The sequence below is a fragment of the Lontra canadensis genome, unplaced genomic scaffold (assembly GCF_010015895.1).
Source record: "Lontra canadensis isolate GAN:19392208 unplaced genomic scaffold, GSC_riverotter_1.0 scaffold131, whole genome shotgun sequence".
In the NCBI taxonomy this organism is placed as follows: Eukaryota; Metazoa; Chordata; class Mammalia; order Carnivora; family Mustelidae; genus Lontra; species Lontra canadensis.
In genome coordinates this window covers 649,202-673,686 of record NW_022631125.1, presented here as the reverse complement: position 1 = coordinate 673,686, position 24,485 = coordinate 649,202, and the positions used below count along the sequence as shown (strand labels likewise).

The following is a 24,485-nucleotide window of genomic DNA, read 5'->3' as shown; positions in this document are numbered from 1 at the left end:
TTTGACAGAGAGAGATCACAAGTAGGCAGAGAGGCAGGCAAAGAGAGAGGAAGGGAAGCAGGCTCCCTGCTGAGCAGAGAGCCCGATGCGAGGCTCGATCCCAGGACCCTGAGATCATGACCTGAGCCGAAGGCAGCGGCTTAACCCACTGAGCCACCCAGGCGCCCCTCATAACACAATTTTTTTAAAAAAGTGTTAGAATCGACAAAGGCCTTAAGAACCCACGACATGCACCATGTATGTCATGGCCTATTTTCTACATGTTTATATTCCAAAGTAAAGGTTATCAGGCTAATTTCAAAGAAATGGTGTGCTTCGATCAATTCTATATAGTCTACTTCTGAGACCAAATGAGGAAAGAAATGCGGTTCCTATTCTACCACGTTTCCTTTTGACTTAAAAAAAAAATGCTTTTGGACACTAAATGCAAAATTGTAGCAGACCCTTATAAAATAAGATTGCTATATTTTGTATGGAAGAGAGTTAGATTTAGTTATGCTATGTTAATCTATAACAGCGTTGTTAAAATGGAATCCAAACTAATTGGGCATGACAGTACATTACTAGTATCTTAAATTTTAAAATCATTGCTCTATGTTACTAAACTCATGTTTTTGCCCCAAATTATCTAACAAGGTATCCAAGAAAAAATTCATAGCCCGAATAATTCATAGCACATCTTACCTTGTTTTTGTAAGTATTTCCATGAATGGCTTTTCTTCTCCATTAGCGTATGAGCCCCTAAATAGCAGACACTACCATCTGTATACTGTAGGTTTGTTAACCGCATGATTTTACTTAATCCTCAGAACCCTGTGAGGTAGCCAAAACTTATATTGCTATCACTAATTTTAGATAAACAGAATAAGTGATTTGCCCATGATCACCAGACAGGATTGGAAAGTGTTGAACAACCGGTCTTTTAACCCTATCAAAAGTGCGCCTTTAATAAGGATGTTGGGGCGCCTGGGTGGCTCAGTGGGTTGAGCCTCTGCCTTTGGCTCAGGTCCTGGTCCCGGGGTCCTGGGATAGAGCCCCACATCCCTGCTTCTCCCTCTCTCTATGCCTACCTCTCTGCCTACCTCTCTGCCTACATCTGCCTATTTGTGATTTCTCTCTCTGTCAAATAAATGAATAAAGAATATTTAAAGAAAAAAAAAATAAGGATGTCCACCCTCACCAATTCTGTTCAACATTGCACTTGTGGTTCAAACCACAGCAAGAAAAAGAAAAGACACACAGGTAAGAAAACAATTAAATCACCTCTACCCTCTATTTGCAGATGACATGATCTTATATATATAAACTCCTGGGAAATCTACTATAGAAAACTATTAGAGCTAATAAATGAGTTTGGCAAAGTTTGCAGGATTTAAGATCAATAATAAAGAAGATTATATTTTTATTTTTTTTAAAGATTTTATTTATTTATTTATTTGACAGAGAAGAGAGATCACAAGTAGGCAGAGAGGCAGACAGAAGCAGACTCCCTGCTGAGCCGAGAGCCTGATGTGGGGCTCAATCCCAGGACCCTGAGACTATGACCTGAGCGGAACGAAGGCAGAGCTTAACCCACTGAGCCACCCAGGTGCCCCCATGTATTTTTATATACTAGCAATAAACAATCTGAAAATAAAGTTAAGAAAACAATTCTATTACATCATGACATTTTCAAAAAGCATAAAACAGTAATGAAAGAATTTAACAAAAGAATTTAACAAAAGAAATCCAAGATTTGTACAATGAAAACTACAAAACAACATTAGAATTAATTAAAGATGACCAAAATAAATTGAAAAACAGCCCATGGTCAAGGATTAGAAGACTTAATTTTGTTAAGATAGCAGCACACCCCCCAAATTGATCCTCAGAATCAACCCAATCCCTATCAAAATCCCAGCAGGCTCTTTTTGCAATAAGCACATGAAAACATGCTCAACATCACCAGTCTTGAGGGAAATGCAAATCAAAACCACAATGAGATACCACTTCACACCCATTAGAATGGCTATAATTAAAAAAAAGAAAAGGGAAAATAGAAAGTGCTGGCAAGGATATGGAGAAATTGGAACACTTGTGTTCTGCTAGTGGGAATGTAAAATGAGGCAGCTGCTATAGAAAAGTTTGGCAGTTCCCCACAACCTAAACATAAAATCACCCTATGGACCAGCAATTCCACTCCTAACTATAGACCCAATATAGAACGAGAATTGAAAGCAGGGACTCAGATTCTTGTTCATCCTCGTTCATGGCAGCACTATTCACAACAGCCATAATGTGGAAACAGTTGAAATGTTCCTTAACAGATGAGTGGAAAAACGAGATGTAGTACACAATGGAATATTATTCAGACTTCAAAAGGAATGAAATTCCAACACAGTCTATAACGTGAATGGACCCTGAAACATTATGCTAAATGAAAGAAGCCAGACACAAAAGGTCACATATTGTATAATTCCACTTCATAACGTACATCAAACAGACAAATTCATGGATAGCCAGCAGAAAAGAGGTTACCAGGGGCTGGGGGAGGAGGGAATGGGGAATCATTATTTACAGGGTAAGGTAAAGTGTTTCTGTTGGGGATGATGAAAATTTAGTTCTGGCAGTGAAAACTGCTGATGGCTGCACGACACTGTGAAATGCACTCAAAGCCAATGACCGGTACCCTTAAGGATGGTTAAAATGATTACTTTTAGATTATATATATATTCTACCATAAAGCTTTAAAGAGTGGGAAAAAATTCACTTTTATATGGTTTAGCCTATAAAGAACACTCCCACGAGCAGTTCTAGGGGGAAACTCATCTATCAGGTCAAACTCACCAGCAACTCACTCTTTTCCTATGCTCTGTGAAGCTACTGTGAGCACTGTGGCTCCCAAGGTGGGTGTGGCCTACAGGACGGCCCACTTTGACACCTTCCACTCAGTTAATGGGCTAGGCACTGAACAGTTTCAAGTTGAAAGAATAGGTTCAATGCCATAGTGCAAGCTCCTTAAAGTCCGTATCGTCCAGGGCTTCCTTCTTACTTCCTTCGTTTTGGTTTCTTACTCTTTTTAAAAAAGATTTATTTATTTGAGAGAGAACTACGCCTGCACAAGGGCAGGGGGAGGGTCTAAGGAAGAGGGAGAGAGAATCCCAAGCAGAGTCCCCACGGAGCGAGGAGCCCCAGGTGGGGTTCAATCTCAAGACCCTGAGGTCAAGACCTGAGCAAACATTAAGAGTCCAACCCTTAACTGACTGAGCTACCCATGAACCCCTTGGTTTCTCGTTTCTAACACCCGTCCTCCTTTAGCTTTAAAACTATAATGTTTTACTTCCTGGTTCTATCTTGGTAGAGCAAAGCCCTATCATATCACATTTCCTCATAAAATTTCCCACTGCATTCTTATTTGTCCAACCAGAAATGCTTAATAAGTATACTCATTGTTTACTAGGACACTTATCTTAAGGAACAGACACAAAGTGAAAATAAGTCAGAGAAAAACAAATGCCATAGGATTTCACTTATATGTTACCTAAAAACCAAAACAAAGCAGAAACAGACCCATAAATATGGAGAACAAACTGGTGGTTGCCAGAGGGGAGGGGGTTGAGGGTGGGGGAAAAAAAGGTGAAAGGGAGTGAGAGGTACAGTCTTCCAGTTATGGAAGGAAAAAGTAGAAAGTACGGGACGAAAGGTACAGCACAGGGAATACAGTCAACGGTATTGTGTTGTATGGTGACGGATTATAGCTACACTTGTAGTGAGCACAGCACATCTATAGAGTTGTCCAATCACTGTGTTGTACACCCGAAAGTAAAAGAACACTGTATACCAACTGTACTTCAATTAGAACAAAAAAGGAACAGAGAACTTCTTGGATAAACTGATAACTAGTTAATACTTTCAGGGCCACACATTCCCAAATTCTAGAGACAAGGGATTGACTATTTCATACTTGTTAAAAGATCTTTGGGGTTAATGGCTAAACTAATATAAAACTGGTAATAGGTCTCCTAGAGAAGGCTTTGTGATTTGAAAGGAATGAGGAAAAGTCCCCAGTGACTTACTATCTTTCATATAAAAATGTGGTAAGGGTCACCTAGGTGGCTTAGTCGTTTAAGAGACTGACTTGTTGGGGTGCCTGGGTGGCTCAGTGGGTTAAAGCCTCTGCCTTCGGCTCAGGTCTCAATCCCAGGGTCCTAGGATCGAGCCCCGCATTGGGCTCTCTGCTCTGCAGGGAGCCTGCTTCCTCCTCTCTCTCTCTCTGCCTGCCTCTCTGCCTACTTGTGATCTCTGTCTGTCAAATAAATAAATAAAATCTTAAAAAAAAAATCTTAAAAAAAAAATAGAGACTGACTTGTTTTCTGGCAGGTCATGATTACAGCAATGTGAAATCCAGCCCCCTCGCTCTTCCTCTGCCCTTTCCCCAACTCATGAAAACTCATGCTCACTCTCTCTCCAAAAAATAAATGGGTAAATACACCTTTAAAAGAAAAAGAAAAGTAGTCTGTCCTGCTGTGGGAGAATCTCTCTGAAACTTACCTATTCCAGGCAAGGACCTGTATGCAGACTCCAGGGGATGTCTCACTGCTTTTATTCTAGGGTTTTAGAATCTCCCAGGTTTTATTTAAAATTTGAAGGGTTGTGTTTTACGTATTTTATATAAACTACCATGGGACATAATAATCTGATCCTTTTATTTTTACTACTAGTCTGACTTATGTCATCTAGGTTTAAGAAATATTCACTTTCTCAGTTGGAGAATGACAACTATGCCTCCTTAGAAGCCTGGGTCATCCTGTTATGTTTATGGCATAAGCAAGTAACATCAGCATGAACTAGGGCTGCTGATTATGCCTCACTCATGGCCCACTGCTAGTTCTCTTGAACTCAGAGCTCCTTAAGAGTGGTATATAGCTCAGCTCTGTGTGTCTGTCCCAAGGAGTCCAAATGTTCCAGGTCTTATCTAGCTAAAATATAAGGCTCATGATTTAAAATGTGAACCTGCAAAGTCCACCAGATTATCTCAACCATTTTTTAAAAAAAAATTTTATTTATTTACTTAACAGAGAGAGAGAGATCACAAGTAGGCAGAGAGACAGGCAGAGAGAGAGGGGGAAGCAGACTCCCTGCTCAGCAGACAGCCCGATGTGGGGCTCGATCCCAGGACCCTGAGATCATGACCTGAGCCGAAAGCAGAGGCTCAACCCACTGAGCCACCCAGGCGTCCCTTCAACCATTTTTATAATCAAAACTGCACTGCAAGGATGCCTGGGTGGCTCAGTGGGTTAAGCTGCGGCCTTCAGCTCAGGTCATGATCTCAGGGTCCTGGAGTCCTGCATCGGGCTCCTTGCTCGGCAGGGAGTCTGCATCTCTCTCTGCCTCTGCCTGCCACTCTGCCTGCCACTCTGCCTGCTTGTGCTCTCTCTTCCTCTCTCTCTCTGACAAATAAATAAGCAAATAAAATCTTAAAAAAAAATTGCACTGCAGTCACCCAGACCAACCATTTGGTAATTCAAACACCAAGTCAAAGTCTTACTACATTCTCTCCACATGGTTGCAGCCTGGTAAAACCTCAGCTCCATCCTGCTTTCTGCCTTAGCACACTCTCCCTATTTTTTCTTGGCCAGCCTGGAAATTTTGTAATAACGCAATTTTTCAACCAATTTTTCCTTTTGTTAGAGTTTCTTCAAAGTCCACTCTAATGTGGAACTATTTACTGCTTATGCCAGAAAAAAAGTAATCACTATTCAGTCCAAGGTTCTGATCACCAATTTCAACATGTTTGTGGGAGGGAGGTGGTTTCCCCATCACCAATTAATGATTCTTTGACACCAGCTGGGTATCCTATAATTCAACTTAATTCTGACACGATCCATCCAGAGATAGCATCACATTCTACAGGTTAAGGGACCAGTCCCACCAAAAGTGCCCTTCACTTCAGATGGCAATCACAATTCCAGGTTGTTACCTGTGCTTCTGACAAACCAGCTATAGACTGGAGGGTCCAATGACCCCCTCCCCAACCTTGGGTTACAGATTAAGGGCTCAGTCCTACAAGACTGTCCCCCCTCACCCCACTTTAGATGTCAACTACAAATCCAGGATGTCACTGGTGCTTCTGTCCAAATGGCTCTAAATCAAAGGTTCCCAGGACACCAGCCATGGGTTCGATTAATTTGCTAGAGCAAGTCGCAGAACTCTGAGAAACATTTTACTTACTAGATTATTGACTCATTATAAAAGGACAAAAAACTCAACAACAGCTAGATGAAGAGATGCATAGGGATCAGTACAAGTAAGAGGCAAGGAGAGTCCACAGCGTATCTAAGTGTGCCATCCTCCCATATCTCCATTTGTTCACCAGCCTGGGAGCTCTCTAAAGCCTCTCCCTTTAGGGTTTTTATGGAGGCTTCACTGTATAGATGGGATTGATTAACTTAATCAATGACCACTGGTGATCTGTTTAATTTCTAGTCCATCTCTACTCCCTGGAGATTAGGGGGTGGGAATAACTGAAAGTTCTAACCCTCCAATCATGTAGTTGGTTCTCCTGGCAACCACCCCCCATCCTTAGGTACTCTCCAGAAGTCACCTCATTAACATATACCCAGTGGTAGCAGAAGAGGAGCTTGTTATGCATAAGAAGACACCCATTCCACTTTATGGCTCTGAGGTCATAAAAAGTTTCAGGAACTGTGGACAAAAGTCCAAATATTATGACAAAAGATGTAAAAGATGTTCCCACTGCTCTACTGCTCAGGAAATTCCAAGGATTTGGGGAGCTAGCTATAAGCCAAGAACCTTAGATGAAGACCAAAGACAGGAGAAATGTAGGCTTGGTCATTTACTGAGCAGGGAGCCCAATACAGGGCTCCACCCCACAATCTATGAGATCATGACCTGAGCGGAAATCTCAAGTGGGATCTTCAACCGACTAAGCCACCCAGGTGCCCCCGTATATGTTCTATACGTATAATATAATCTATACATATAATTACTTTATACATGTAAGATATAATAAAGTGTTATTTCTCTAAATATACTCTGCAATTCAAACTTTTCACAAACACGAAGAGGTTTCTTTCAACCAAATTTGGTAAGGTTTCCAGTTTTTGTTTTCATTTTTATTTGTCTTCTAAGCATTACATTTTTGTCTGCTAGAAACAGCTATTCTTTCTTGGCTCTTAGGTATGCATTTTGCCTCCTTTTTTTTTTTTAAGATAAAATTTACTTTTTTTTAAATAAAAAATGCAAATGACTTGTCAACTATATCGCATCAATTTCTCCCCTCTTTTTATTTTTGGGCTCATTTCAGGACTTCTTGCTTCTTCTTGGGTTGATCTAGGTAATGCAGAGGACATGACTGTTCCTGCTCTGTTTTGGGGTTTGCAGAGTCAAGTAGAGGTTTACAGAATGTGCTGTTTGTGGCTGCATTGTTCACTCGGTTTGCTCAAGGACTTGGAGAAAAAAAAAACTATACTGTTTCCAAATCAGCCACTCTTTTCTGCTTTATCAAGTCCTTCAACAAACATGGGACTATATATCAAAATAGTGATTTATAATAGCTTTTCAATGTGTGCTAGGAATGCTAATGTAACAGGTGGTATAATCAGCCTGTTTCAAGCCTAACATGGACACCAGGTGCTTAAACAAAATAAAATCTGCGTGTGTGTCACAAACAAAAAACCATTATTGCATATGTGATATAACATTACAAAATGTCTGGCAAATGGGAAAAATTTTCCTTACTCCCATTACCAAAACCAATGACCAGTATCATTTTGGTGTATTACCCTCCAGATTTTTTTCACGTGAATACTCCTTTAAAAAATTAGAGAAATAGGGGCACCTGGGTGGCTCAGTGGGTTGAGCATCTGCCTTTGCTCAGGTCATGATCTTGGGGTTCTGGGATCAAGCCCCACATCGGGCTCTCTGCTCAGCTGGGAGCCTGCTTCCCCCTCTCTCTCTGCCTAACTCTCTGCCTACTTGTGATCTCTCTCTTTCTGTCAAATAAATAAATAAAAATCTTTAAAAAAATAATTAGAGAAATAATGTAAACGAATTTAGAAAGTTTGGAAAATTGAGAAACAAAAACAACCCTTATAATGCTAAAATGTGATTGTTGAAATTTTGGTCTATTTTCCACTAATCTTTAAAAATTTTATTTCCTTTACTTATTTTGAAGAATACTGGATATAGATACATATCCTTTTTTAAAAACAAACGTTTAATCACTTCAGAGAACATTCATTCATGCTATTTATTTTCTGTACCTTGCATTCTGTCACTTAAGATATCTTGCAAATGGGGCATGTGGGTGGCTCAGTTAGGTGAGTAGCCAACTCCTGGTTTCAGCTGAGGTCATGATCTCCGAGTCTTGAGATCAAGCCTGCCATCAGGCTCTGCACTTAGTACTGAGTCTGCTTGTCCCTCTCCCTCTGCTCTGCCCCCCAACTCACTCTCTCTTGCTCTCTCTCTCTCCCTCTAAAATAAATAAAATCTTTAAAAAATGTATCTTGCAAATCTTTCTGTATCAGGACATCTTAGAGCTGACATTTTTGAGTACATGGTATTCTGGCGGGTGGATGCAGTGTAATTTAAATAGCCAGTCCTTGGGGCACCTGGGTGGTGCAGTTGGTTAAGCATCCAACTCTTGGTTTCAGCTCAGGTCATGATCTCAGGGTTGTAAGATGGAGCCCCACGTCAGGATCTGTGCTGGGTGTGGAGTCTGCTTGAAATTCTCTTGCCCTCTCCCTGTGTCCTTCCTGCTCATGCCTTTTCTCTCTAAAGTAAATAAATAAATCTTAAAAATAAATAAGTAAACAAATCAACAGCCAGTCCTTTACTGATGCACGATGTGCATTTGCCTTTTTTTTTTTAATCTTTTGTTGTTATAAGAAAATGCTGACTTCCAGTTCTGGTCCAACATGTAAGGATCTTGAAATTCATCAATGCCATCCTTACAAGGGAAGCTGAATAGATTGAAAATCAATAATTCCTATCAGATAATCAGAAATTTGAGGTCACAGAGCTAACTGCTGACCCCCCAAATCAAGAGACAGGTAAATACAGACAGTCACAGTTTATTATAGCAGAAGCCTTAGAATGGAAGCCTAAAACTGAAGAGCCAGTCCTGGGTTAAAAAAACATAAACTGCAATGATGAATCACCAGAGGCTCCATGTGGACAAGCTAGAGTTCAGAACTCTGGGAGTGAATGAATGTGTGTGTGTGTGTGTGTGTGTGTACGCATGCACACACATGTGTTCAGGAAGGTCCAGTTCAATTTTACCTCTAGGAGTTCCACCATGTTTTCAAGAGAAATAGCCCTCTTGTTTGTCAATAGGGGTAGGAGAAAGTAAGCCTAAGGGGGTAGGGGGAGAGCCTCTCTAGCCTTTTTGGGGGGAATACTCAGCTCCAGCCCCAGCCCCCTCTAGCCTTTCTGTCTCACCTAAACTGGAGGGAAAAGAAAGAAACGAGAAGTACTTGTGAAGGTTACAGTTCAGGGGCCCAGGCTCACTGAAGAATGAGACCCAATTATAGGGCTACAGACTGTTTCTCCTCCCCATCACGTGACCATACCACTAAGGGCCATTTATCACAGTTCCTTTCCCCAACACATCATGCCCAACTTTCAACCAAAAATTACAAGACATACCAAAAGAGGAGACAGAGCAAGCATCAGAACCAAACTCAGATATGTAAGAGATGTGGGAATTATAAAACCAGGAATTTTAAAAGTCTATGATTGGGGCGCCTGGGTGGCTCAGTGGGTTAAAGCCTCTGCCTTCGGCTCAGGTCGTGATCCCAGGGTCCTGGGATCGAGCCCCACATTGGGCTCTCTGCTCAGCGGGGAACCTGCTTCCTCCTCTCTCTGACTGCCTCTCTGCCTATTTGTAATCTCCGTCTGTCAAATAAATAAATAAAATCTAAAAAATAATAATAATAAAAAAAATAAAAGTCTATGATTAATATGCTAAGAGCTCTAGTGGGAAAAGTGGACATGTAAGAACAGGTAAGTAATAATAAGCATAGAGCTGGAAACAAAGAATCGGCAGGAAATGCTAGAAACAAAGACATTATAAGAGAAATGAAGAATGCCTTTGATAGGCTTATTGGTAGATCAGACATGGCCAAGGAAAGAATAAATGAACCTGAATATATGTTAACCTAAGCTTCCAAAACGGAAATCCAAAGAGAGAAAAAAGAAGAATGAAAAAGAACAGAATATCCAAGAATTGTGGGGAAATTACAAAAGATGTAACATATGCATAATAGGAATAACAGAAAGGGGGGCGGAGAAAAGGGAACAGAAGGAATATTTGAAGTAATAATGGCTGAGAATTTTCCAATATTAATGACACAAACCACAGATCCAGGAAGCTTAGAGAAAACTGTGCTTGATAAATGTCAATAAGTATAGTCCTAGACATGGCCTACTCAAAGTGTAGAAAACCAAAGATAAAGAAAAAATCTTGAAAGAACCCAGAGGGGAGAAAACACCCTACCTACAGAGGAGCAACAGTTAAGAATGACACTGGATTTCCCTTCAGAAACCAAGCAAACAAGAAGAGAAAAGAGTGAAGAGTGAAATATTTAAAGTGTTGAGAGAAACCACCAACATAGAATTTTATATCCAGCCAATTATCTTACCAAAGAGAAGGACATTCCCAGACAAAAATCAAGGGGATTTGTTGCCAGTAGACTGACTTGCAAGAAATGTTAGAAGAAGTGCCTCAGAGAAAAGGAAAATAATCCAGGTCAGAAACTCAGACTGACACAAAGAAAGGAAGAACACCAGAGAAGAAATAAATGAAGGTCAAATAAAATATTTTATTTTTTATTCTAAATGGATCTAACAGATAAGTTTGTTCAAAATAGCAATAGAGACAATGTTAGCAATAACAACACTTAATAAGCTGTAAGTGATATAAATGACAGCAATGTTATAAGGAACAGAAGGGAGGAACTGGAAATATTCTGTTAAAAGGTATTTGTACTCTCCATGATGTGATAGAGTGTTACTTGAAAGTGGATATGGACTAGTGGCAAAAGTATATTGCACACTCTAGGGCAACCACTAAAAAAAGAAGTGTAACTGATATGCAAAGAGAGGAAAGGGAACAGACTAACACAAAATGTTTGGTTAAAACCAGAGAATACAGCAGTCCCACTTTCCCTGCAGCAAAGATACGGAAACAACCTAAGTGTCCATCAATGGATGAATAAAAGAAAATGTGATACACATACACAGGAGTATTATTCAGCCATAAAAAAGAATGGAATTGGGGCACGTGGGTAGCTCAGTCGGTTAAGTGTCTGCCTTCAGTTCAGGTCATGATCCTAGGGTCCTGGGATCAAGTCTATATCAGGCTCCCTGCTCAGTGGGGAGTCTGTTCCTCCCTCTCTCCCTCTTCCTAGACTCTCTCTCTCAAATAAATAAAATCTTAAGTGAAATCTTGCCATTTTATGACAACATCATTGATGGACCTTGATGGCATAAATGAAACAAGTCAGACAGAAAAAGATAAATACATATGATCTCACTTCTATGTGGAATCTTAAAAAACAAACAAAAAGCCCACAAACCCATAGATATAGAGAATAGATTGGTGACTGTTGGGAGGGTGGGGGCTGGAGGGGCCGGACAAAATAGGTGAAGGGTATCAAAAGGTATAAACTTCCGGGACGCCTGGGTGGCTCAGTGGGTTAAAGCCTCTGCCTTTGGCTCAGGTCATGATCTCAGGGTCCTGGGATAGAGGCCCGCATCGGGCTCTCTGCTCGGCAGGGAGCCTGCTTCTTCCTTCTCTCTCTGCCTGCCTCTCTGCCTACTTGTGATCTCTCTCTATCAAATAAATAAATAAAATATTTTTTTTAAAAAAGGTATAAACTTCCAATTATAAAATAAATGTCATGGGGACATAGCTTACAGCATAGATATTATAGTTAATAATACTATGTTGGATATTTGAAGGTTGCTAGAGTAAATCTTAAAAGTTCTCATCACAAGAAAAAAATTAACTATATATAGTGATGGATGTTGGCTAGATGCATCGTGATCATTTCACAATATACACAAATAGCAAATCATGTTGCACACCTGAGAATAATATAGTATATCAATTATAGCTCATTCCAAAAAGAAAGAAAGAAAGAAAGAAAATGGGTCAAGGCAAAAACCAAAAACCAAAGAATGAGGACAATGAATGGAAAACAGGAATATGGCAAATATTAATCCAACTAGATCGATAAATATCAATGGCTTAAATACACCAAGTAAAAGAAACTGTCAGAGTGGACTAAAAAAACAAGACCCAACTATTTGTAGTCTATAAGAAACCCACCTTGTTCTTTTTTAAAGTAGCTTCCACACCCAGCATGGGGCCCAATGCAGGACTTAGGGACTCACGATCCTGAGATCAAGAACTGAACTAAGATCAAGAGTCGGACACAACTGACTGAGCTACCCAGGTGCCCCAAGAAACCCAATTTAAATAGAAAGACACAAATAAATTAAAAGAAAGGGGACCATAAAAAATGTGCTGTGCTGACAATAATGTAAAGAAAGCTAGAGCAACCATATTAATTTCAGACAAAAATACTTCAATGAATACATGTAACTTTTTTTTCTTATTTAGAAGACAGATGATCTCTTTTTCTTCAAACTTTTCTGTTTTGGTTTGTTTTCTTCTTTTATCGAGGTATACAGTATTCACAGTAATGTGGGCAGAATGCATTAAAGAGGATAGCTTGATGAATTTTTTTTTTTTTTGCTTGAAACATTTTTTTTTTAAAGATTTTATTTATTTACTTGACAGAGAGAGATCACAAGTAGGCAGAGAGGCAGGCAGAGAGAGAGGGGGAAGCAGGCTTCCTGGTGAGCAAAGAGCCCGATATGGGACTCAATCCCAAGACCCTGAGATCATGACCTGAGCCAAAGGCAGCGGCTTAATCCATTGAGCCACCCAGGTGCCCTATTTTCTTTCTTTTTTTTTTTAATTTAAATTCCAGTTACTTAATGTAATGTTATATTACTTTCAGGTATACAATACAGTGATCCCACACTTCCATACAATACCCAGTGCTCATCACATGGGCCCTCCTTAATCCCCATCACCATGTCACCCATCCCCTACACCCCTCCCTTCTGGTATCCATCAGTGTGTTCTCTATAGTTAAGAGTCTATTTCTTGGTTTGCCTCTCTTTTTCCCTTTGCTCGTTTGTTTTGTTTCTTAAATTACACATACGAGTGAAATCATATGGTATTTGTCTTTCTCTGACTTATTCTGCTAAGCATAATACTCTCTAGCTCCAACCATGTCGTTATAAATGGCAAGATTTCGTGATCTGAATTTTTACATACATACATATATTCTTCACAGTTTTAACAAAATGTTAATTTTGTTAATAATGTGAACAATTTAGCAGTTACAGTGTTAAGCACTCTTCTAAGAACTACACGTGTACTAAGTCCTTCAATCCTCATAATAAACCTGTAAGTCAGGTACTATTATCATCCCATTTTAGAGATGAGGAAAGTAGGGCACAGAGTAAGCATTTCACCAAGGTCATATGGTCTATAAACTCGGAGCCAGAATACAGATCTATGCAGTCATGTCCCAGCACCTGAGCGCTTAACATTCCTATACTACATGTAAAGATAATCATGGAAGTGGCTTAGCACAGTGTCTGATGCACAGTAAATATTCAATAGCATCATCATTTTTACTCTTATTATTATGGTTTCATTGAATCTGGGGTGTCATCAGTTGCAAGACATCACTATTTTAAATGATACTAACAAAGAAAACACTATCAATCATAATAATTGAAGACTATATTTAGTGTTGTAAGATGCATTCCAGTTTCAAAGATCTTAAGATGTAAAAAAATGTACTTTGTAGAATCAATGAAATTCAGTATTACTGTATATAGTTTTGTAATTAGTGCAGTTTAATAGCTTTAAATACCATCTATGTACCAAGCCCTCCCCCTCACGTTTATATATTCAGTCCTGGCCACTCCTTTGAACTATAAACCCGCATCTCCAACTGCCTATTTAATGTCTCCATGTGGGTACCTCAAAAATCACATGTCTAAAACGGAGTTCTCGATAGCCTTTCCCATCCTCACATACAGCAACTCTATTCTTCCAACGTTTCAGGCCCAAAACCATGGCATCAACAAATTCTGAGGTGTCTATCTTCTTTTATTTTTAATGTTTTATTTTTATTTATGCGACAGAGAGAGGGCACAAGCAAGGGGAGCGGTAGGCAGGGGGAGAGGGAAGAACAGACTCTCTACTGAGCAGGGAGCCTGACGTGGGGCTCAATCCCAAGACCCTGGGCCCTGACTTGAGCTGAAAGCAGACGCTTAACTGACTGAGCCACCCAGATGCCCCTGAGGTCGCTACATTCTATATAAATCCAGAATTCAGCCACTTCTCACCACCCACACTGCCAGTACAACTATTCCATAGAGACTGCTAGCTGCTCACCTACTCCATGCTCTCCTCTTCTTCCTGGGCACACATTTCCCAGCCTCCCTTGCAGTCAGGTGTGGCCACATGCAAGAATGAGAGCACGAATTTCACATACCATTTCCAGCCTGTCCGTGTAAACCTCGCAAACATACTAATGTATACTTTTCTCCCCTTGCAGCTAGCTGTTAACAGAGACAGCTCCACACCTTAGTCCTAAGGATGACCTTGGTAGCCACGTGTAGAAGCAAGCAAAGCCTCAGTCAGCCCAGGTTTCTGAATGACAGCAGGGAGGGCTGTCCCAGTGACCTGTTCACCCACCCAGTTGGGTTAAGATCAGCAATAACGAAAGTTTTGTTGTTTGCACCAGTGCACAAGGAGGAAAATGATATTGGAGGATAGAATGATGGAGAGTCTTGTCTTGTTAAACAGCAGATGTTACCTGTAATAAAAGAATGTCGCACTAAGTGCCTCCAGAGCCTACAGCTTTCAGAAAGGAGGATGGTATGCGATGTCAGGAGTGTGAATTGATGGTTACTTGCTAAAGTCAGCAAGGTGTTACAAGAAAGACAAAAGCTCAGGCAAGAATGGGCTGCTTAAGTTACAGAAACGAAGTAAGAAATTTGGGGATGCAAGACTAGAAAAGCTGACTGCTAGAGAGCCTGGGTGGCTCTTGAGCCTCTGACTCTTGATTTTGGCTCAGGTTGAGATTTCAGGTTTGTGAGATTGAGCCCCACATCCAGCTCCCTGCTGGGCATGGAGTCTACTTGAGATTCTCTCTTCCCCTCTGTTCTATCTCAGTATCTTGAAAAAAGGAAGGAAGGGAGGAAGAGAGGAAGGAAGGGAGAGCTGACTGCTTCTGTATCCCAAATAATAAGACAAGACTGAAAAGGGCTTTGTGTGACAAAGGTGGAGGGGAACAGCTCCCTCATGACATCTGGTGCCCCTGCATATCCCCACCTAGGCCCCATAAACAATGGATCTGCAGTCCGACCCAACTTATGGCCGAATCCTCTGTGATGCCTCCTGGAATAAAGGGAGTTAAGCACAGGTAGCTGTTATAGTGTTGCTTCTCGCCCCTATCTTATGGGAGATTGCCACAAGGCCATTTCTTATCCATCTCCCTGGTCTGGGGGAGGGCGAACCTTTGTAGCTTCCCCGCTAGGATCCAGCCGCCAGCTTCCATGGCTTTCTCTAAAACTGCTTACCTGTAGTTTAGAAGTGGCTTTTCCACAGCAGTGACCGACCACTCTGGTGGTCTGTCATTTGGTTCCTCACATTCAGTGTTACCCTGTGGGACCGCCTGAGCTCTTGACACAAAGGCTTTTAAAACTCCTTAAACAGGGGCACTCTGCCCTAAAGTGACAATCAGACAGAAGGTGGTGGTGCCCTTCTCATCTAAGCCTGCTGTGTTAAATCTCAAAAGGGAACAGCCCAGGAACAAGGAGACAGATACGTAAGGCAGACGCCACAACCACGTCTAGGAAGAGAACGTGGGCAACGCCTAAAACAAAAAGATCAGAGGACTACTGAGGTTTTGAGGGAACTGAATCACCAAAGAAATCAAGACCTAGCCTGAAAAAGCTATGAGATTTAAAACAACCCTTGGGCAGGAAGCGATCTGGAAAAGCAGAGCGAGTCTCCAGTCCCTATCATTATCTCTCTCACATCCTTTCCTTTTTGCCCCCCTCACACTCTCTGTACCAACCAGCCTCCTTATCGTTCCTTGAACATGATAAAGCACATTCCCACCTCAGATCCTTGGCCTTGCTGACTCCCTCCTATCCCCGAAAAAAGTTTCTTTTCAGATATCTATGAGGTAGTTAATATTTGCAGATTTCACATCTTTAGAAAGCGCATCATGGGATCCCAGCCCTAGATACAGGCGGATGGATAACTGAGAGAGATTCTATGTAGCTTTCTCTCCATAACTCCCACACCCACAGGCACCAGGTCCACTGTTGGTTGCATAAAAGAAAAGCTAGATATAACCTAACTGCCGCCCCACCTTACTCATGCAAGGCCCTCAGAGCCCCCACAAAATGCACTTAATTATTTCCAAGAGTTGCTAGGGGTTGTCACGTGGGCTTGGAAACAAGTCCCATCCAACAGTCTCCATGAGACTCCACTCTCAGCTGGATAGCAGACACTGCAGCCACTCTGAATTCAGACTCCCTGAGGGTATTGGTACCTCCAGCTTGAGGACTGTACTTCCACCTTGGTGGCCCCTTAGGGAGTAGGGTGCAGAAGGTGTCTGCTGCTTTGTGGCATGGTTAGGGTGAACAGCTCTCACTCGTGTTATCTTCTGCTAAAGGAGCACAGAGCAGGGCCAGATGGGAAATGTAGGATAAGGCAGCTATGTTACATCCTGTAGTAAGAGCACTGGCACCCTCCTAGGTCACTTGTCTTCAAGATATTCTGAAACACAATTTCCAATGTGTGGGGGCCAGGGTTCCCCACAATGACGAACAATTCTCAGACACCAATAGGGTACCTGAGAATTCAACTCAATTCTGACACTAACTACACCTGGAATCGAGTATCAGATTCTACAGGTTAAGGATTCAGTCCTACAAGACTGCCACCAGCCCTCCTCCACCCTCAACCCCACACACACCTCTCCTCAGACACCAGTCACAAAAGCCGGTTGTTACTTATGCTTCTGACCAAAGGCTATAGATAGATAGGAGGTTCCAATGATCCCCTTCTTGGTAAGTCAATTCAAACACCAGTTGCAAGTCTATGTTGACCTGTCCTTCGAACTGACCGGCTAGGTTCCAATGACCTACTCCTTGGGTTCAATTCATCTGCTCGAGCAGGTCACAGAATTCAGCGAAACATTTTACTTACTAGATCACTGGTTTATTATAGAACGATATAATTCAGAACAGCCATTCGAATGGAAGAGAGGCACAGGGGGAGGTATGGGAAAAGGATGAGAAGTTTCCATGCCCTCTCCAGGTGCGCCACTCTACCCACATCTCCACCTGCTCACCAACCTCAAAGCTCTCTGAACCCCATCCTTTTAGTTTAAATCAGTGGCCAATGGTGATTGATTCAATAACCCCCCACACACACCCATCAGAGGGGTGGGACTGAAATTTCCAACCTTCTAATCACAAGGTTGGTTCCCAAGGCAACCAGCCCCATTCCTTAGGTGCAGTCCAAAGTCACTCATGAACATAACAAAAGACACCTTCAAGGCTCTCAACACTGAGGAAATTCCAAAGGTTTTAGGAGTTTCCTTACTCCCAAAACGAAGACCCAATATATGTCTTACTATAAACCACAATATCACAGTCCACCCTGGTCTTCGGATATGGATCCCTCATAGCAAAACAATCATAAAAGTCAAAAGAGATATCATCCAGTCATTAATAACTATCCAGTCCAGCATCATACGGAGGACGAGTAGTCCTCCTCGCAGACGGCTGGCCACTCAGGTTTGTAGGCTTCCATGCCATCCTGTCGGGTTCCAAAAACAAGAGTGCACTACACGGCTTCACTCTCTCAGGCATCTGGTATACTCAAGCTAAGAAGGAACAGCACCTGTTCGAAGCCTCTTTGGTGATGTCAATGTAATATTGGATTTCCCTCATTATATATAACCCCCGTATTCATTCCCTTACCCCCCAGCTACTATTTTTCTTCCTCTTCATTTATACCCAAACCTTCCCACTTCTGGAAGGGACTTTAGGTTTGGTCACTGCGCTGGTGCAGACTGCAGGCCGCAAAACTAGTCTAGCAAGTCCCTCCCCCTCAGTGCAGTTCTAGTCAGATAAGGTGAGGTTCCCCACATGCAGAACTGGTGGGCTATCTTTACCACCAGCTGAGTGTTCCCTGTTAGCCCCAATTTCACCAGAAGGGGTGAAGGCCCATCCTGCCCCATTGGGCCCTTAGGAATTCAGACACAAAGGTTAAAAATAAGCAGTTGCAGTTTCTTGCTTAGGAATCGATTCAGCCCCCGTAGTCCTGGGTCCTGTGACCACTGCATCGAGTAGAGGGAAAAAAAAGCTGAGGCGGTGTGGAAAAGAATACTAGCACCTTCCACACCCCCTCTTCCCCAGATCCACCAGAAAAACAGAGGAATCTATCCAGTGGGTTAGCCTCCTCGTGTTCGCGCTGTGTGTGGGAACACACTGGCGCAGGCCTGTAAGCCAGGCCCCTTCATGTGTGTCTCTCCCCCTCGCCCACACTGACCCCCCACTTTTAGACAACCACAGCTTTTTTTTTCTTTAAAGATTTTTAATTTATTTATTTGACATAGAGAGAGAGATCACAAGCAGGCAGAGAGGCAGGCAGAGAGAGAGAGGGAAACAGGCTCCCCGCAGAGCAGAGAGCCCTATGCGGGGCTTAATCCCGGGATCCTGAGATCACAACCCAAGCCGAGGGCAGAGGCTTAACCCACTGAGCCACCCAGGCTCGCCAACAACCACTGTTTAATCGCCCTCTTCATTCTCTGTCTAACTAGTACTTTGAGGAGGATGTCCCTGACAAGTGTTGGTCATTATCAGCTGTAAAATACATTCCCCGGTCTGAAGTCTGAAGAAGTGTGGATGCCCTGTACAAAGTAGCGCCCTATCCTCAGTTCTGGTTCTTTCCCAGCATGGGAGTGTCTGCCTCTCCCACCGGGAAAGCAAAGCCAGTCTAGAGTCAGTGACTCCTGCTGTCAGGACCCATTAGTGGTGCCCCCCACTCCCTGCTGCCAGCCATCAGGCTCACTCGCCAGCTACGTTAAGGTCTCTCCCACCAAAAAATCTGCCACAAGGCCATCTGCAGTCTCTGTCTCCTTTGCCAAAACAGAACAATTCTTACTAACATTCTGTGCCTCAGAAGGTGCCAGAGGAACAGGTCTGGAACCAGCCCATCTCTGCATGGCTGCAGACCCCCAGTGTCCACTCATCTCATGGACCTAGGCGGCCACCTCCAGGGAGCACGTGCGGATGTGTTTGTTCAAACCACCTTCCAAACCCAGAAGGGAGGTCTTCTGATGGGCGTTGACATGTCCTACCTTAATGCACCCCTGAAATTTCCACAGGGCTAGGCCCTGCGTGGGCATCTATTTAATGGGCCACGTTTCTGCCGCCCTCCTCCTGACCAGAAGCCCAGCCTACTGGCCACTGCCCATTAGTCAGTAAAAAGTCAAACATACAGGCTTTTTATCACCGTTCAGTTCTTCCATCACGGCTAGTGAAACAGCATGCAGTTCAGACCACTGAGCTGATGGGTTTTTTACCTTTTTCAATCAGAATGGAGGCCTTCCAAGCAAGATGATGTCCATTCTACCCCCCACCCCCAACCGTGGAACTTCTGTCCACATTTCAAGCAGCTCTTTATCTGTCAGTCGGGAGCTGTTTATAGGTATTGACTAAGTGATGAGAGAACCCAGCAAGCTCCCCATACCATTCCTGAGTCAGTCCCAGGGGAAAAGGGGCTTCCTGCTCCTGAGGAAGCTTCTGCTGGCATTCCCCAGGCACTGCCACCCCCGTTAAGGTGTTTTTCCAACATCATTCTAGACATTGTGGTTATTTCAGGTATCAAGATCATGTATGTCCCTCACCTTCAATTAATACCCCACAGCAAGGTAGCAAATGCCTTTCAAAAAAACTCCCTTCCCCAAAGTCCCAGTAGTGGTCACTGGGAGGCGCTCACAGGCTCTTACCATAAGCTCCAGTCTACACTCTACAAGCACTATTGCCAAGAATTGGTCTCGACCAGCATTCCAGTTTACACCCTCCACTGCGTGGGCTCAGGCATCTTACTGGTTCCCATTTAGCAGGTCTACTTAATATTTATTGCTCGAAGGGCATATATATATATGCCTTCTGTTACTAGGTAGGGGAAGGATTCCCATCAGATACAATGTCCACCCCTTGTAAATCCCTAGTTATTTTGCCTTTTAACCATCAGGTAAAAGAAATGCAACCCTTTCCCATAAAGTCTATTCAAACATACAAATCCTCCTGCAAACTTTGATTCCATCAACTCACGTTCCTAGCTGAAACCTCTTGTCAGGACTTCATCATCAGGTTATATAGGGTAAGGGAAGTGTTCCTCAGCCACATTTAATATCCATCCCCACAGAGCATTCAGGTAAAGTCAACATGATTTCTTTAGAGAGTATTGGCTTCAGCATTCCAACTTTCATAATCCTTTCAATCCTATGTTTTGACATTCTGTCAGTCTAACTGTGGCAGGAGTCAGGGCTTTACCAATGGGTTCTGGTACCATAGTTTATGGGACTCCCAGATCAAGGACTCAGGGAAACTTCTCTGACCACTTTACGCACTCTTGTGCTACAAAGGCTCTGGGTCCCCAGTGAGAGGGTCAAGCCAAGGGACCCTAACCCTTTTGTCAATCTTTATCTTGATTAATCTGCCAAACTGCTCAGCCACACAGTTGATAGTCTGGTACTTCATTGTAATGTTTGCCTTCCGGCTTGTAAACTTTCTCTAAACGGGGGTAAATAATGCAGAATTGTTTGGGGCCCTTTAATGTTGGGGGAGCAACAGGGGTCCATTTGGCCTGACCAACATTAGGTAGTGCTATATTAAAGCCTTTGTCTTTATCCCATCAGTGTTTTATTCATCCCATTTCTTTTTTTAAAAACTTACACAATTTATATGTACTAAACAAAAAACAAAAAAACCCAGTTCACCCATTTCTTACTAATCACCTAAAAATGTCCACCCGGCTGGGACAAGTCCCCTTTATGTTTCCTCATTGTTTCACTCCTATCAATATTCACTTTATTTACCGTATTTCTTAGTAACTTCAAAATTTTCCACCTAGTTCGGCAGTATCCCCTGACTTTGCCCATTGGCTTGTTAATTAACCTACGGTTTCTATTAGCATCGGTAAGGGACCTGAAGAGAAACTGAGACAAGAAATTTGATGAGGCTTCCCGAGCTGTTTTTTGGTTTTGCCACAATGAGGTTACACGGGGCACTCCTCTGAAAGGGACCCCCTCAGCCACAACATTTACCCTGACCTGGGTAATGGGCATACTGGCCGGGTTAATATCTCCGTCATCATAAAGCCAGTCCCAGATGCCTTGCATAGGAAGCCTAGCAGCTGGCTTCATCGGGGTTCCACTTGGCATTGGTGCAGGTTAAGGATAGTCCCCTTTCTAAGGATTAACAAGGTTTAGGGTGGCTTTCATGCAGTCCACCACCTTGGGAATGTCTGGATCACTAACAGACACCTGGGATTGTTCCATAGTGACCAGTGGGTCCCACGGCCACCCAAACACACTCTTCCACCCAGAAGAATTCAGAGCAGAGACACCGCCCCCAATCAGTTTCTCCCCCAAACCCCTTCAGTGAAGCTTCCTCAGGAAGCCGAGGATACTGACAGACAAAATGAAAACAACTCTTTCACACTACAGCCCCCTAGTTTCAAAAGTTTCCTGGTTTTACCCTTCCCCCACAGTGGCTTTTACCTTGGGGGACGGCTTTGAGGCTAATGGCCAAAGATCAGACTCACTGAAATCAGAATCTGGACTAGCATCAAAGTCCAACTGAGCGTTCCCTTTTAGTTTAGCTATTACAGATAACAATGACCAAGGGATTGAATATTTTGCCTTTTTCTCATTAGTATGCACTTCCTTATTCCAACTGCCCAGGAGCTGAGTCCTTGTTTAGTAACTGAACACAGCACAGTTGCTGCTCCGTTCCTTGGGTGACCACATGGACACCCAGGAATCAAGAGCTTCACCACCACCCTTCTTCCTTTTATCCTTTCTTTTCCCAAACCACATGCTTCTGTGAGCCAGGGACAGTCTACAAATCCCAATTCACTGAACACCAACCCTTTTGGGTTCCCGGACCCAAATCCAAAGCTGGGGGGAAGGGCTTTCCACACAATAGCAAGCAATTCCTGACACCAGCAGTTTGAGTCCCAAGAATTCAACTCAATTCCAATACCACCTACCCGGAGATGGCACCAGACTGCCCAGGTTAAAGAGTTCAGTCCTACAAGGCTGTTCCCCTGCCCCCAGCCACCCTACACCAACTTCAGATGCCAGTTGCAAGACAGGCTGTTCCCCTGCTTCTGACTGACCAGCTATAGACTGGAGGTTCCAATGACCATCTCCTGGGGTTCGATTAATTTGCTAGAGCGGCTCACAGAACTCGGAGTAACATCTTACTTACTAGATCACCGGTTTGTTATAAAAGGATATAACCCAGAAACAGCTAGATGGAAGAGATCCACAGGGCAAGGTATGGGGAAAGGACGAGGGGCTTCCATGCCCTCTCCAGGCCTGCCACTGTGCCCAAAACTCCACGTGTTCAACAACCTGAAAGCTCTACGAACCCCGTTCTTTGGGGTTTTATGGAGGCTTCATTACAAAGTCATGATTGATTTAATCATTGGCCATTGGTGATTGATTCAACCTCCAACCCCTCTCCCCTCCGGGGAGGTCAGGGGGTGGGACTGAAAGTTCCAACCCTTTATTCATACTTGGTTCCCCTGGCAACCAGCCCCCATCCTTAGGTGCAGCCCAAATGTCACTCATTAACATAACAAAAGACACCTTTGTTGCTCTCCTCACTTCGGAAATTCCAAGGGTTTTAGGAGCTGTATGCGAGAAACGAAAGGGAGGCCAAATTTATATTTCTTATTACCAATCACAATACCACAGCTTGTAAACTGCAACCACCTTTTGGAGGACATATTTTTAACATCTAATGCAAATTGCAAATACACATTCTGTCTGACCCAACATTTCTTCTACCGTCTCGACTCTAGAAATAAACACTCCTGAACAGGTACAAAGATGCAGGGACATGAACATTAATCATAGAATGTGGGTAAGAGTGAACACAGGGCAAGAGGGAAATAAACAAGGACATATGCACCCTTAATAAGGAATATTACGAAGCAGGTGAAAAGAATGAGATGGGGCGCCTGGGTGGCTCAGACAGTTAACTGCCTGACTTTCGGCTCAGGTCATGATCTCTGGATCCTGGGATGGAGCCTTGCCTCAGACTCCCTGCTCAGAAGGGAGTCGGCTTTTCCCTCTGCCCTTCCCCCTCTCATATAAATAAAAATCTTTTTTTTTTAATAAGAGGGTTTTTTAAGATTTTATGTATTTATTTGACAGAGACAGGTAGAGAGAAGAGAAAACAGGGAGAGGGAGAAGCAGGCTCCTGCTGAGCAGGGAGCCTGATGCAGAGCTCGATCCCAGGACCCTGAGATCATGACCTGGGCTGAAGGAAGCCGTTTAAACAGCTGAGCCACTCAGGTGCCCCAATAAATAAAAATCTTAAAAACAAAAGAAAGAAACGAATAAGGTGGGTCTATACGTCATCATATGGAGTGACATACAAGACAAACTGTTTAGTGAATAAAGCAACTTGCAAAAAGATACGTATTACTATGCAAAAAAAGTTAAACCTACACCTAATGCCATATATGTTTTAATAAGCATATATATGTAGAAAAACACATGTAAATGCTAAGCCGTTAACACTGGCTGCCTCGGGTAGGAGGGAAGAGAAGGGAATCAGAACTGGGGCTGGTGACAGAGAGGACTTCAGTTTTTTCTTCCTAACTGTCCTTCAAGGACAATTAACGCTTCCGTAATTAGAAATTAATGTTTTATAAAGGGCATGTGGCTGTGCAGCAAAATCGCCGAGCCACCCCCACCTTCTTTATCACTTTAGTGCACACTGGCGCAACTTCCAATTCGTAGCGCCTGTATTACTTGCCACTGGAACCTGCTCAGCTGCTGAAGTTGGCTTTGCTACCCATGTGGCAGACCAGGAATGCTGGGGGAGGAGCCCCCCGAACGCAGCCCTCAACCCACGACTGATGGGAGTCCGGGTACCTCTCACCGGGGACCAATCGGGAGGTAGAAAGCGCATTAGTTAATTTGAACAGACGGGATTTACTATTTAAAAAGCAAAACAAACAAAACGTTAACTAGGCATAAAGTTGTTAAGGAGCTAACTCGAGCGGTGAAAAGAGAGGTCTGAGGGATCGTCAAGAAAGTCAGCGCAGGAAGCGGCTA

At 43.0% G+C, this 24,485-nt stretch overlaps 1 protein-coding gene across 1 annotated transcript in view; it reads right to left on the bottom strand.

Annotated features, from left to right (window-relative positions):
• Positions 1-24,485, bottom strand: part of MED14OS (MED14 opposite strand) — a 352,748-nt gene that overhangs the window by 40,660 nt on the left and 287,603 nt on the right. The window lies entirely within an intron of this gene.